Source organism: Microcaecilia unicolor, chromosome 1 (genome assembly GCF_901765095.1).
Source record: "Microcaecilia unicolor chromosome 1, aMicUni1.1, whole genome shotgun sequence".
NCBI lineage: Eukaryota > Metazoa > Chordata > Amphibia > Gymnophiona > Siphonopidae > Microcaecilia > Microcaecilia unicolor.
The window spans coordinates 99,761,249-99,775,219 of record NC_044031.1 but is presented as its reverse complement, the minus strand read 5'-3'; the positions used below and the strand labels follow the sequence as shown (position 1 = coordinate 99,775,219).

Genomic DNA, 13,971 nt, shown 5'->3' with positions numbered 1-13,971 from the left:
CTGACCATTCAAGAACTTTGGTTAAGTGGCAAAAGGAGACTTAAATCAGTTCTCACTGAAGAAAATGGCTGTCTTGTGAAATAGTTCCTTCCTATTTGACCCATTATTTAAAACAGTTCCTGCTTCCATGGCAGCTGTTTGTCTTTTGTCCCTCAGAAATTCCATCTGCTTATTTCCTATGAAGTTGTTTGCGGCTGAATGAATGGAAAAAGTATGGTCGCTGCACACGCTTCCAATCCTGACCACCTTTGACCTTGTACCCTATTGTTTGGACATTGTGGTGTCCTGTACACGTCTGTAAGGAAGATTTATCCTGTGAAAGTAACTGTTGTAGGCAAGGACATACTTGAATCCTGAAATACTGAAACATATATCTCAAAAACTAGTCAGCACCGACTCCTCTATTCTAATCTTCTCTGTGACCCATAGGTTTTTGCTTGTAGAAAGTGAATATCTGGAGATACTTGGGGTTTGAATAGCATAGACACATTCAGGATGATCCACAAAGATCAAAGATGGGCATAGAGGAGATGCAGCCATCAAAGATCTATTCTGTTAACTCTCTCACTGCTGTGCCCTTGAGAAGCCTTTTGTCTGCACTATTTTTCTTTGCTGTCCTGAACATACAAATCTGAATGTATTTACTCTATCCTTCAAAAAGCCCCTTGCTGTAGTTGCACACCTCTTGTTGTGTGTGTGTTAATCACTTTATTTTCTTTGTCTCATGGCAAAAATCAGAAAATGATAGCTGAAATGAGCCTTGTGATCTTCTCTTATCTCCCCTTACAGAGAGAAATGTGACGCAAATCTCTGCTCTCTAAACCAGGCTTGCATTCCTTGTGGCAGAAGCTGCTTCAAGGGACAGTACTGCTTTCGCTGCAGCAGCTGGCAGCACCAGCCTTTACAAAGAAATGCTTGGTTCACAGCTCAACCTTAAAGTACCTTTCATACAATCAGTGCAGTAGCTCTGTCATAGTCCTTTAAGCATTCTTTCAATTCCCCCTCCTCCTCAACACTAACAACTCTGCCTCTTAGATTTAAGAAACTTCATTACAAGACGTTCTAAGAAGCATACTATGCCATACTTTATATTGTTGTTTGAATATTTTTAATGCTCTAACTTGTGTATTGCTTATGTTTTGATTTATTCTTACAGTACACCGCCTTGAGTGAATTCCTTCTAAAAGGCTGTAAGTAAATCCTAATAAATTGTTGCCATCATCTTATCAGGCTGTATGTATTTGGAACTCTGCCATTTTTCATTAGAACAACTAAGGGCCCCTTTTATTAAGCTGTGTCAAAAGGGGGCCGGCATTGGCGTTGGTGTGTGTTTTACACTTGTGCCGAGGCCCCCTTTTACCACAACTGGTAAAAGGGAAGGTCTCGTTTTCCTGCAGGAAATGGCCAGGTGGCACGTAAAGCACTTGCCACGTGGCCATTTTTTTTTTGGGGGGGGGGGGGCTACTGCCACCCATTGAGGTGACAGTAAGGGTTCCTGTGCTAACAACCGGGCACTGATTACCACCGTGTACAGTCCGGCACTGCAAAAATAAAACACTTTTTTTGTAGCACCAGAAATGACAGCGTGGTAGGGGTGGCAAGTACTGTCGGGCTGCTGTGGTAACCTGGTGGTACTTCCGTTATAGCGAACAGTAAGCCTGCATTGGGCTTACCACTGCTTAGTAATAAAAGGAGCCCTGGGTCTTGATAAAAACAGTTTAATACTGCAAATGCCTTTTGCATTTATTTATTGGGATTTATTAACCGCTTTTATGAAGAGTTCAAGCCAAGGTAGTGTACAATAGGTACAGTTTAACATAAACATAGTTTTGTTAGCATAACAATAGTAAAATAACCAAGAATAAACATAAATATAATAAATGAGATAAACTTGAAAAGAGTAAATTGAAATCTATTAATACAACTACCGTGAAACAGTATGAAAAATGTGCAAATTTAACAGCACTGGAATTCACTGAAATTCATTGTATGAACATTTGTCTTTTAATATTGATCATACCTTGTGGCATTGGTACGGACTTTCTTTAAATAAGTTTTCAAGTTTGTACGTGAAAGAGATAATGGAGGCAGTGTATGCAAATCAAGTTCATGCATATTCCTTGTGTATATCCTGAAAACCTGACTGGCAAGGGGAGTACTCCAGGATTAGACTTGGGAAACACTGTTCTAGATGGTGATCCATAGAGAACCACGTTAGGAAACTGCGGAACATAAGATGTATATAATATAATACATAAAGATGGAAGAATAAAAAAAATAAAAATAAATTTACAAAATAGTGAAAGATATTAACAATTTAGTGGAGATCTATTTTGCCTCTGGTTAAATACATTTTTTGCCTGGTGGCAGGATATGTTTCATTGCTATAGCTGCTATTTTTAATTTTCCCCTATGATTTTACAGGTTTTTTTTTCCCCCTACTCATTCTTTTGTGGGAAGTCTTTTATGTTTTTTTTTCCGTTAGACGTAGAAAATGTGTTTTAACTTTCTGCAAGTTAACATATATCTATACCAGAGGGCATGTGTCACTAAAATGAAAGGAGGAATGTAGTATTGGATGCAGGTAAATGGATAGTGCTGGAAGTTTTGGAGGAGGAATAAAAACAGGGGGCCAGTGTTCTGGGGCTCTGTTAGTGATTGATCTGTGACTTGAGAGAGAGCCCCTTGGTTCTCAAGGATGGGGTGTCTGCAGCAGCCTGTGAGGAATTTAGGGAGGAATCCAGAGGGGCTTCCAGGAGAGGAGAAATAAAGTAAGCTATTTACTGTAAGGGGCATTATCCCCCCCCCCTTAATTATTTTCAGAAATTTTTGGAGATAAAGATAGGAGGGACTAAGGAGTATCCAGTGACTTAATAATACCAAGGGAGGCGAGCAACAGGAGCAGCATCAGTGGAGTTTCTAATAAAGAAAGAGGATAAAGGCGTATATACCTTGTTTTTAGCACATCTTCCTTGCTCTATTCTTGGCAAATTAAGAGAAATCAAAGAGAAACTAGGTAAAAGGAAAGTTAAGTGGAAGCAAGGACAGCTCTGTAGAGTACTTGAAAGGGAGTACAAGCATCTTTGAATTATTTAGGGGACAGTTTAAATTTGGTCTATTGATATTACCAGAAGAAACTGTACTTTCCATTTTGTAGCTTTCCACTATTCCAGAACCTGTCAGATAATTGTCCATCAACCAACAGGTGGAGATAGAGAACTGAAAACTGAGGGGAGGGATCCTGACTAACTCCTTGGGATTGCATTGTTCTGTGCTTGTGCCTATCAGGGTGAATAGTGACAGCCATGAAGACAGTTAAGCAGTGTTCCTGCTGTGGGACTCACCGACCGGTGTTGGGGTGTTGCAATGCCTTTGGCAGCCCTTGCCCCACAGCCTGCTTTCAGATGGCAACAGACACTTAGTGAAAATCACAAAACCCTGCAGAAAGATATTTGAAACTTATACAGGAAAAACTTATTACATCATAGCATCCCTAACCTACCTATAAGAAGGCAGTGTTGTGAATATTACACTGGGTCCTAGAACACCAATATACCTGCAACTGGGAAACTGGAGCAAGATGGACTGCTACAGATTTCTACACAGACACTACATTCTAGAAGAATCCTACACCTCGGTTGCCCATGCAGAACATGGACATACCCAATAGGGAATCGCAAAAAATATGCAGACAAATTCTCCTTTTTATCACCCTCTAGTCTCCTTTTCACATCTCATCTACCTACTGGCTTTTCCTATTTTCCTCTTATTTTCTCTCCAGCACTCCCACTGCCCCCTCAGCCTCTTTCCTTCCCCATTCTCCTATTCTACCCCCCCACACACACACACACACGCACAGTTTTTCACTACTTCCTAGTCCCTCGTTTCCATCCTCTGTACTCATAGTCTTAGCTCTCATCCCCCTATCAATCTCGGCTCCATCCCTGTCACTCCTTCCTTGCCTCACCTCAAGGTCATTCTTCTATCTCTTGCCCCATATACCATGCCCAATAACCTCTTTTTCACCTCATTTCCAACCTCACTCAACTCTTTGAGAGATCCATCCCTTTTCAATGCATCTCATCTCTCCAGTCTTCCAGGTCATTCACACTATATCTCAACCTTTCCCTACACTTCATCCCCTTTCTCTTAACCCTCATTTCACACACTCATTCCCCCAACCCGTGAACATACCCCCACTCATATCCACCAATTGCCAAGTATTCACTATTCCCTTGAAATTCCCACTCCCTTCTCTCTCATCCATAATTCCCTATTCTGCTCCCCAGCACTCTCCCATTCAGTCATCAAGTCCCAGTCACCTTTTGCTCTATTCCCCTTCTCCCTCACCTTCCTCATCCTATCCATCTTCTGCTCTTTCCAGAGTCTTCTGTCCATTTGACATTTCTTCTCTCTCCGTGTCCACAGTCATTGCTTCTGTGTTCCTATCTGTCCTATCTAGCACCTCTCCTGTGTCCTTGTTCCTCCTTAATCCACTTCTCCCCCTCTCTTTTAAGTGTCCTGACTCCAACTGGGAGACCATCTCTCTCTGTCCCCTGCCCTTTCCCTATGGTATAGCATATCTCTCTCTCTCTCTCTCTCTCTCTCTCTCTCTCTCTCTCGCTCTCCCTCTCCCCCTCCCCCCCACTTTAGCTTTACCACGGAGAGTTTGTGTAAGAAATCCATGACCCTTCCTTCTCTCACTCCCTTCCTTGGTCCAGCATCTCTCCTACTACTACTACTACTACTACTACTATTTAGCATTTCTATAGCGCTACAAAGCGTACGCAGTGCTGCACAAACATAGAAGAAAGACAGTCCCTGCTCAAAGAGCTTACAATCTAATAGACAAAAAATAAATAAAGTAAGCAAATCAAATCACGCTCTTCCCTCTGTTCACTGTTCTCATCTCAGCATCTCCCCCCCCCCCCGTGGGTCCAGTATTTCTCCCCCTCTTTCCCATCCCCTCATCAGAGCTTTTTCCTTCCTTCCTTCCTTCCTTCCTTCCTACCTGCAGTCTGACATCTGTCCCTCAACCCCCCCCCCCACCCAATGATGTGGCATCTTTCTCCCTTCCCTTCTGCCCCCATAGGTGGGTATGGCATCTCCCGCTCTCCCCAGTCTCTCTCTCTCTTCCCGTCTCAGTGCTGCAGTCCTCAATCTTCGGGTGTGGCCCCAGCAGCAGCATGATAGCCGGCCCTAGAAGCTTTCCCTTTGTTAAAACATTGTTTCCATGTAGGTGGGTTCTGCTGACACTGCCGGCATTCCACCTGAAGAATGGAGGACTGCAGTGCTGTGGCAGGAAGGGAGAGAGAGACATACTGGATCTTGTGGTGTGGGTGGGGGGTAGGCCAGACATGGGCACCAGGTGCTGAAACTGGGGTGGCAAGTCATTATTTTGTGCCACCCCCATAGCAACACCTGTGTTCAACAGTGGATGTGCTCTCTCCATATTTAGACTGTCCAAGGAACAGCTCCTTTGCATGTCATTGAACCAACTCAAAAGCTCTTTATAACATCAAGGGGAACACTCCATGTTGGAGTGCCCTATTTGAAAACTGCTTCAGTTTCTCTTTTTGACTAAGATTAAAGGTAGGTTCTCAGACACAAGCTGAAGGCAGTCCTTTCTGCTCTTTCATTAAAATTGGGGCTTGGGTATTGTACCTTGTCATAATTAAGATTTATTTATGATTATTTTTTTTAATAAGCCATTTTTTAAAAATGTTATTTCTGGGTAACCAAGACTGTCCTGATTTACAATGGTCTTTCAAAACAGCAGTATTCACAAGGGATTTGAACAGTGTGCTTGTAAAACACACAGCATTTCGAAGGGATAAAGCTTTTGAAAAAGATTGAATTAGGGCCTTAATGTTTGTGCCAGTCCACTTGCATTGTAAGGTTAAGTATTGTTCTTTCCATATCAAGTTAGTCCACTGAGGCACAGAAATAAAGGCAAACAAGATGTACATGAGGCTTTATAGGATAACATAGTACATTTGTGACTAGCCTAAAAGAGGAATGGCCTTTCATGATGGAAGGGAGCATACCTGTCAAAAGACAGTCAAGTAAAATTAGTCCAATTTAAAAAGACATTGCATACTGTTTGACAGTTCTACAAATATCATAATACTAGTTTAAAAAAAGCCCGTTTCTCATTGAAATGAAACGGGCGCTAGCAAGGTAATCACCTTATGCCATTAATGTTTTTAAGGGAAGTTCCAGCATCCCCCCTCCCACCCTCCCAATTCCAGGGTCCCTCCTTCCCTCCCTCCGAATTTTAAAAGTCATCCTGACTTACCTCGTCTGGGTTACGGTGGCTGGCAGCAGCGGTAAAAAGCGTGCAGGCTCAGCACTTCAGTTTTCCCTTCTCTGTCTCTCAGCTCTGGTCCTACTCTTGCGGAAACAGGAAATGAGGGCGGGACCAGAGCTGAGAGACAGAGAAGGAAAAACTGAAGTAAGTGCCGAGCCTGCACGCTTTTTACCGCGTGAGGTAAGTCAGGGTGACTTTTAAAATTCGGAGGGAGGGGGCCTGGAACTGGAAGGGAGGGAGGGGGAGGGACAACGACCCTGGAATTGGGAGGGATGGGGGGACGCTGGAACTGGGAGGTAGGGGGGGACGGACGACGACCCTGGAACTCGGAGGGAGGGAACAAACTAACTTCCGGTGGTTGAATATTATATGCAGCCTTCCCTTCCCTCCGAGGGCAGGGCACTGAGAGCGAGTGCGAGGCCTGTGGTTGGTCCCTTCTCCTTATGACGTCGCGTTTCTTTCCCTGGCAACTATACAGAGTTCCCTCGAGGTCGGGGCGATTACGAACCCAACGAACACTAAACGGCTTTACTGCTATGCTGCCATGGAGTCAGCTTCACAACGTTGGAGATGCGAATTATCAAACATATAAACGGCGAGTGACTGTACTCACTCGCAAATGCGCAGTAGACTTCCCTATCTGTCCCGCCCCCGTGTTAATACGTGATGACGGGGGGGGGGGGTGGGACTGAGAGGGAAACTGTGCGAAGGGGAGGGAACCGCCGAGGTCACCACCGCTCCCGCTCCCCCCCCGAGGTCGGCGCCACTGGTACACCCCCCCCCCCGGAGTCACCGCCGCCACCCCTCCACCCGGCCCGTCTCTTCGCTATTCTACTTACATCTCCGGAGCAGACAGATCAGCTGAGCTGCCGTTGACTTTCCTTCCCTGCCTGTGTCCCGCCCTCGCCGACATTACGTCACACGAGGGCGGGACACAGGCAGAGAAGGAAGGCCTACGGAAGCTTAGCTGATCTGCGTGCTCCGGAGATGTAAATAGAATAGCGAGGAGATGGGCCTGCGGCGGTGACTCGGGGGGGGGGGTACCGGCAGCGGCGAACTCGGGGGGGAGGGGCCAGCGGCGACCTCGGGGGGGGGGAGGGGGCAGCGGCGACCCAATAGCCCGTTTTAACGGGCTCAACGGCTAGTTACATTAGAATGGGACAGGGTTGGAAATGTGCAGGAGGTATAGTACCTCCGTCTCCAGAAACAAGAAAGTGTGATATGAGATACACAGTGCATTTTTTCTAGCAAAAAAGGTGCCGGTTTTGAAATGCTAAGCCACCCTTCAGGAGTGAGGTGATCACTGAGGGACCCACCCTACAATAGCCAGGCCCCCTGCAACCAGTCACATAATCTATGACAAGGCAGAATTGGTGTGTAGAGCCTGAGGTCTTTCATTAAAACTTGGTGTCCATGGGTCAAATTTAGCAGACAGTGGAAAAGGTGCCCGTACTCAGTACCCCCTCAAAAAAAGCCCTGGAGATACAAGACTATAAGCAGTTATAGTTTGGGTAGGGTAACATATAGTTTTAGTACAATATGAAAGCAAACGTTTCGAGGGAATTTAAGTGCTTTGTCTTGGATTGTAAAAGCAGGAGATAAATAGCTGTGCTGAACTCTGCTAAACTGCAGAGACCTTCTGTAGATCAGCATTCAGGGCCAGGCCAAGGGTATCTGCCCAAGGCAAACCTTAAATCGTGTGATCCCCTCCCCCAAAGCCTGTATCCAGCATCTCTCCTTTCCTTCTCTCTCATCAAGGTGTCCTGTATCTTTTCTCCCCTTTCTCACTACCACCCCAGGTTTCTAGTGTTTCCCGTTCTCTCTTTTTTTTTCTAATGTGCCCAGCATCTCTTCACTTGTACTGGCTGGACATGTTTCCTCCTCTCCCCTGTTGCTGCTGCTGCCTGCCCTGTCCTGCATCTCTTAAAAACTATGAGGGTGTGGCAAAAAGCCTTGAGCAAATATTGCCTCTGAAGACTTTTGTGTCCTGGCAAACTTTCTGTCAGAAAGTAGTATACCTTTGAGCAACAGCATGTGCTTGAGAGCCTCGGACTCTGTTTTAAAGTGCATAGGCATTCTGTCAGGTCCGGTGCCACTGCATCCCAAATTTAGCCATCCTAGGCAGACGTCTAGTCCTCCTAGTGATAGGGCTGGCTCTTCCTCTTTATTTGCAAAGAACGACTGGTGTACTTTGACTTGTAGACCTATGTACCTTTAGTCCATTCCAACCAAGTCTTTCATGTTGAGATCATTAAGATGTTTCATTGTATTGTACTAACATTATTGATTTGGTTTGAATGTTCTAATACAGATCTATTAAGGTGTTTCATTTGTGTTGTACTAACATTGGGCGTATGACATTTATAGTGTGAGAATGTTCTTCTGTGCTGCTGCCTATTATGGTGTATCATTTGTAGTCTGCTGACATTTATTATATGTGTTGTATTTATTTACTTATTTAGATTTTGCTCACACCTTTTTCAGTAGTAGCTCAAGATGAGTTAATTCAGGTGCACTGGTTATTTCTCTGTTCCTGAAAGGCTCACAATCTAAGTTTGTACCTGAGGCTTTGGAGGGTTAAGTGACTTGCCCAAGGTCACAAGGAGCAGCAGTGAGATTTGAACCAGCCACCTTTTCATGTCAAGATGGGTGCTCTAACCACCAGGCCACCGTTACCTGAGTTGTTTTTGTTTTGTTTTAAATACGTATATGTCTGATACTGTACCATGTTATTGCTACTACTAGGATTTAATTTGCCTGTCTCCAGGTTTAATCATTGATAGTTGGTTATTTTACTATTGTTATGCCATTAAGGCAAATGCATGTTCGTTTTTATTTTATACTGCCTTGGATGAATCTCTTCATAAAGGCACTTAACTATTTACTTATGCAATTTAGTTGGTTCCATGTTTCTGTTTTTCGTAAGACTCATCAAAGACTTTCCCTTGCTTGCAAATTCTGTAGCTTATAAAACAGATCTGGTTCTCAGACAGCTTGGTAGTAGCTTTGGTGTGGATTATTTTATGTAAACACTTAGTGTAAATCATTAGCTCTTTTAAACAAAGTTATCAAAGTGTCTTTGATCTTTATAGTCTTGCTAGATAAATCAGAGTCCCACACTTAATGGTAACTTGGTTGATTTGTTCAGCTGTTTTTAACTCTAGACTAGGTGGTACTAGGAACCTCTTAAGCCTTTCTCGCTCCCCATCTTTTACCTGATTTGCACTGCTTCTTCCACAGCAGCAAGCCAATTCCTGGTTTTCAAAACCTGCCCTGCAGGGAGCCACAGTCCATGGGTTCTCAGGATATCCATATTGAATATACATAAGATCAATCTGCATTAATTGGAGACCTAGCTTATGCAAATTGATCGCATGTATATTTATTGCAGGTATCCTGTATACCCAGTTTGGGTGTGGGTTCTCTAGGACATAGGTGCTTTCATTTCAAAATGAGTGGGGGTGCCGTGATACAAATGACACCCTCCCCCCCAGACACACAGGAAAGGAACTTGTTCAATATTCAGGGTGCCCGACGCTCAAAACTCTAGCGCTGTACTGAACAGTGCGGCAGAACTCATCCCTAATACTCCACGCTGATGAGTGTGGTGTTAGCATTGAGCATAGGAAGTTCATAGGGAGGATTGTGTCTGGTGTATGCGCTCTTCCCGCCTAAGCAGAATGGACAAAAGCCTCTTGCGCTTCTTTGTGGTGGGGGCTCAGCCTGTGGGGTCCAAAGCAACAACCCCGAGCTCCCTCTTCCCACTGACCCCCACTACCAAAACCAGCTCTATGTTCTCTGAGGGCTTCCAGGCTCAGGAAAATCCACACTGGCAAGGTAGGAAATTCAGATGTGAGAAACAACTCCCCTCCCCCCACCCTGAGAGGAACCGGCTTCAGCCCAAACCAAAAGCACAGAACCCAAGCATCAAAACCGGTGGCAGACGTGGTGGGGTAAGACACCTTTTGGTGGTTTTCAAGCTAGCCTTGAGTGGATTTCGGGCAAGTTTGGCTTCCTCCTTTCAGGCAAAAATGCTTCCCCTGCCTCCTCAGGTGCCCTAACACCAGCTCCGAGCTGACGTAGTGTTGACTGCACAAAAAGCACCCTTGTTTGGCATGCTGTCCTCTGAGCATTGGGGAGGAATAGGGAATCGCCTCGTCAGCATGCATTTGTATGCTCATTGCACTGTGAACTGGGGAGCTTGTTGATTCACATGCTCGTCGGCTTTGAGCATGCGGGCGCTAGTGCAGAGCTAATAGCCTCTACTGCCCACGGGGCCCAAGTGATACTCGCAGAGCTGGCTCCTATGCTTCAGGAGGCATTTCAGGAAGCCCTGGTTTAGTTGTCCCTGCTCTGGATAATTGAGCTCTTCTCTGTGTTCACTACTTCAGGAACACCTGTCTCTATCTTGTTGAGATGGAGCCAGTTTGCTGATTGTTCAGCGACTTGAAGTGCTTTCTTTGTGGAAAATCCTTTCTTTATCTTCCTTTGTGGACAATCTTATTTCAGCTTTTTGACTACTTCCACTCATCTCTCACCAAGCCAGGGGTTCCAAAATATTGTCCTTCACGACACAAAGATCTCACTCAACATTTTCAGCGTAACACTGAGCATCTTCATTCTGTTCTTCATAGAAGCCCAGCCTCTCTGTGTCTTTTTCTGTTCACGAAACAAGACGTTTGTGGCAGACTAGTTCTTGGGGAAAAGTCAATAGAGCTTGCCAGGTGGTTCTGCATTGTAGCACTGTGTGAATGATACTTTATATTGGAGCAGGCAGTCCGAAAACTATTTCTTTTGTAACGGATGTGGGGCAGATGTTTCTTCTTGCGAGACACTGCTCATAAATTTTATTTATTTATTTATTTGTTGCATTTGTATCCCACATTTTCCCACCTATTTGCAGGCTCAGTGTGGCTTACATAGTACTGTGATGTGGTATTGCGTTAGAGTTCAAGAGTGGTATAGTAAATTAAGTAGAGGAGTTGAGTTTTGTCCAGTTCCATTATAGGTTTTGTTGTGTTGCATGTTTCTGGTGTTTAAGTTGGATCGTTTTGGTATGCCTTCTAGAATAATAGAAAGTGGAATGTGGCATGTGTGGATGGAGCAATTTCAGTTCCATTTTTATTACACAGGTGGCTTATGTCCACGTATTTTTACTTAATTTTCTTGGGCATTATTTTTACTTTTTTTTAGGATAGAGGCTTTGGCAAATGGAAGGCAGTTCCTGTCTGTTGAGTGTTAATTAATACGATTCATGTGTGTACTTGTGTGGTTAAATTAAATTTCTCATGTATATTCATTGTTGGTGCAAAGTAGTAAATTTAAAATGAATTCGAGAAAATGTTTCTTCACTCAACGTGTAATTAAACTCTGGAATTCATTGCCAGAGAATGTAATAAAAGCAGTTAGCTTAGTGGGTTTTAAAAAGGTTTGGATGGCTTCCTAAAGGAAAAGTCCATAGATCATTATTAAAACAGACTTGGGGAAAATCCACTGCTTATTTCTAGGAAAAGCAGCATAAAATGTATTGTACTTTTTTGGAATCTTGTATGGTACATGCGACCTGGTTTGGCCATTAATAGAAACACGGTTCTGGGCTTGATGGACCTTCGATCTGTCCCAGTATGGCAATACTTATGTACTTTAGGTTTTATACAGCGTGCCTTTAGTAGTGTGAGTTGGCAACCCAGCCAGTTGGGTTATCAGGATATCCACAATGAATATTCATGAGGGAAATGTGCATGCATTACCTCCGTTGTATGCAGTCCTATCTCATGCATGTTCATTATGGGTATCCTGAAAACTAGACAGGCTGAGTGTGCCCGAGGTCTGGGTTGAAAATCGCTGCTTTAGGGCATTGTAAATGTATTGTTTTATGATTAATGTATTTTATGTGGTACATTAACATGCATCTCACTTAAGCACAGTGTAAAGAGGTATGCAACAAACTGTTTAATAAAGTACTTTTTATATGTGGAGGATTTTATATATGTATGGAACAAAGTTTAATTTTTTTTAATGATTTCCATAATTATGCAAAATACTCTAAAATATGGATACGTTAGAATGCTTTGATTTCCCAAAACTTAAATATTTAATCGGATCCCTCAGTATTTATAGGAATGTATTGCAGCTGTTCTATAAGAGGGAACAAATCTGATACATTTTTTGTGCTGGTTCTCCTGATAGCTTTTGTTTGGTTTTTGTCTATCCTAATGTGACTTACTCCATTTAAATACTAGTGTCATACTGTTGTACTTGTCGATGTATCCCTGATTGGGTGCTGGAGTATGCAGATACTACCACATGCACACTTTGCGTCCAATTCAGAAAGCTTTGTGGTACAGCTGGCTCGGTGTGCAGCTGTACTGCAGATTTAGTGATCCTAAATTACCACCGCATGCTATGAGCATGCAAATTACTGCTGCATTAAAATTGTGGCAGTAATCTACACATTGCGAAATGTTACTCCTTCCTGTCGGTGCCTGAGCAGCAATTTAGCTCAGACACTGACAGGAAGGGTGATGACAAAAAAAAAAAAAAAAAAAAAAAAAAGGAAGTGCCAGTGGTCTACATTGGCCCCAATCTGCCTTCCCTTCTTCCTGGCCTGACCTGACCCTGCTTCCTCCCTCTCTTCCTATAGACTTAAAAAAAAATTGCCCTGGTGTCTAGTGTTGGAGTGGAGGAGTGGCCTAGTGGTTAGGGTGGTGGACTTTGGTCCTGAGGAACTGAGTTCGATTCCTGGCACAGGCAGCTCCTTGTGACTCTGGGCAAGTCACTTAACCCTCCATTGCCCACCGCATTGAGCCTGCCATGAGTGGGAAAGTGTGGGGTACAAATGTAACAAAAATAAAATAGTGGCACAGACCTGCATTAGCCCACCTCCCTTGTCCCCCCCCCCCAATTAAAATATTGCCCTAGTGTCTAGTGGCAACTCCACAGATCTGTACCTTGAATGAGGCAGAAGCAGTGCCCACTTACTCTTGCCTCTGGTGCTGTCTTCTACAAAATGTTGGCACCCTTCTTCCTCAGGATGCACTGTGCAGGGCTGGTCACTGCCATTTTGAAGATAATGTTCCTGGAGGTAAGAGCAAGTGGACATCACTCCTACCTCATTGTAAGGTACAGGTTTTAGGGGGGTTTGGGTGAAGGGTTGGGAGATCACCACTAGACACCAGGGACTTTTTTGTAAGTTGGGTGGGAGGGGTACCACTAGACACCAGAGCAATTTTTTCTTTAATCTGAGATGAGAGTTGTCACTAACCAGCAGGGTAACTTTAATTATTTATTTTAAGTTTGTGAGGGGGAGGAAGTGCTGGCGCTGGTCATGTTGGGGTTTGGCAGGGTGCTGGAGGGACTTTTATTTTAAATTTCAGTGGGGTAGGGGGTCAGAAGGGAGGGAGATGGGGAAAGATGCAGATCATGGGGGTTTTATTCCACCTCAAACCTGGCGGTAGGCTTCTGGTGGTGTACCCCCAGCGTAGACATCAGAGCAGAGCCCTTCGTTGCTGTGGGGTAGCTAATAGGTGCTTTATCTTACATTTTAATATGCTGTGCTCTGTCTACTGTGGGACTAAACCTGCTCACATACAGTGGCCATTAACAAGCTCGTTAACTGCGTGTCGTAGTTTTTGGTATCGGCCCCTTGGTGCCCTGGGTGT

At 44.2% G+C, this 13,971-nt stretch overlaps 1 protein-coding gene across 3 annotated transcripts in view; it reads left to right on the top strand.

Moving 5' to 3' along the window:
- SVIL (supervillin) overlaps positions 1-13,971 on the top strand; it is a 492,709-nt gene that overhangs the window by 76,768 nt on the left and 401,970 nt on the right. The window contains exon 2 of one of the 3 annotated variants that reach the window (XM_030199260.1): positions 1,157-1,190. The exons of the other annotated variants lie outside the window; for them this stretch is intronic. The gene's annotated coding sequence lies outside the window, so the exon portion shown is untranslated. The remainder of the gene's footprint in view (positions 1-1,156; positions 1,191-13,971) is intronic. 3 annotated transcript variants of the gene reach the window in all.